This window comes from Macaca mulatta, chromosome 6 (assembly GCF_049350105.2).
Source record: "Macaca mulatta isolate MMU2019108-1 chromosome 6, T2T-MMU8v2.0, whole genome shotgun sequence".
NCBI lineage: Eukaryota > Metazoa > Chordata > Mammalia > Primates > Cercopithecidae > Macaca > Macaca mulatta.
Window position 1 is genome coordinate 8,180,605 of NC_133411.1, and position 2,056 is coordinate 8,182,660.

Below are 2,056 nucleotides of genomic sequence, written 5' to 3' on the forward strand. Positions count from 1 at the left end.
ACAGATAGTATAAGTTTCAGAACATCTTAGAGACACTTAAGAACTGTCTTGCTGTCTTGCTCTATAATTTTTTTTTTTTTTTTTTTTGTCACCCAGGCTGGAGTGCAGTGGTGCAATCTCAGCTCACTGCAACTTCTGTCTCCCAGGTTCAAGCGATTCTCCCATCTCAGCCTCCTGAGTACCTGGGACTACAGGCACATTCCACCATGCCTGGCTAATTTTTGTATTTTTAGTATAGATGGGGTTTCACCATGTTGTCCAGGCTGACCTCGAACTCCTGAGTTCAAGTGATCTGCCTGCCTCAGCCTCCCAAAGTGCTGGGAACACAGGTGTGAGCCACTGTGCCTGGCTAGTGGAAACTTTTTAAAAAGTTCTTTATTTGTTCATAATTGGCGTTGTTCTGAGAAACACACTTTGATACTAGCTAGTGTTTCTAATAAGAAAGGATGAAGCATAAAGGATACAAAACTGGAATTTTTTATATATTTTAATAATTTGCCAAAGTAAATTCAGATTGGATTCCATGGCATGTTAAATATCCAAAGCTGGAGAGTTTAGTCCTACGAGGTGAATTTTCTAACCAATAATGGACTGGTACAGCACTCCACTTTGTGGGAGGAACATGGTGGAAGTCCTTTGGAGGAGGTGGTGAGACTCACATGCAAGTGGACCTCATCTTGGGTGGCAGTAACATCAGAAGTGTTGATATGGCCACGTAAGCAGATTTTATATCTCATGTCTCTTTTTCCTTTGGATAGCCGATGTAGCAAAATACTAGCAGACTTCCAGGATTTTATTTTCTAGTGATTCCATGATAGAATAAATAGAAATACCATGCCACAACCTAGAGTAAAACCTCTCTATCCCCTTCTCCACGAGACCCAGAAAAGTCCCATGGAAAGACTTGAGTCTTGATTTTGAGCATCTCCAGAAGCATGATCCACAATAAACTGTAACTTCAGTCAAGGTCAAGTTTAGAAAAATTCTTCCCTCAGCAAAAGCACCCAGGAGAGGCCCATGCACGTGGTATCACTCCCACATTTCTGCGCCAGTGATAGTACCCTGACGGTATCAAGTGTTTGGGAGGCCCTGGCATTGTGGGGCTCACAACACATGTAGAGATGACCGGAAAAACAGCATCTTTATTTTTATATATTCAAAGACATGTTTATAACTTCCAAGTAACTTGGTGGAGCTTAGATTCAGATAGGCTAATGATTACGGGTTGATTCCTTAAAGTAGCTCCATTGTATTTAGCTTTCGTGGGAAAATCTCAAGATACTCTGCTGTTGTAAGGCTGGCCTTCATGAACAGGCACTTGGCTGGGATGGCAGAGATCACCACGGGCTGAGCCAGCTCCTTGACCATGAGATTCAGCATCATGCCGTTCACCAACAAGCATATTTTCAGCTGCTTTTCATAGCTCAGCTTCTCCTAGCATCAGCCACAGGACAATTATAATCTTTTAAAATGCAGTTCAACATCAATGGAGTTTGGAAGAAGCCCTTGTGAAAACATATTATGGAAGTATTGATGGGAATTCTTGATAAATCACTCCTGTGGTCACATTCCTATTTTTCGTCCTGGAGATGTGTAAGCACATCCATTTCTCATTGTAGTGAGGATTTTTAATGTAGGATCCTTGTTTTTGTTCAAGTTATGTTCAAGTTTTGTTGAACACAAATTCAATGTTTCAGTATTACGGGAAGGGTACATGATTCTAGAGAATGAGAACAAAGATCACAATCCTAGATGTCACCTTGGTGAATCAAATACGAATTATTTCCTAAGAGTATTTCTTCTTCCTGAAAATATTCTACATTCTGAAAGGTTAGGTAGACATCTCAATAGACAGACCAGGTTTGTGAAGTCTTCAGTGATCTTTGAATATCTCAAACTTCATGTTGGTGTGTTCTACAAACTCTTTTATGTTCTCTCAATATCCAAGGCAGTCTTTTGAGGTTGCTGCTTTAATTTCTATCACATGTATTAACCATTTCAATGCCAGTGGCTTCTCTTCCCTTGAGACACAGTTCATGCCAGTCTAGATGCCTCA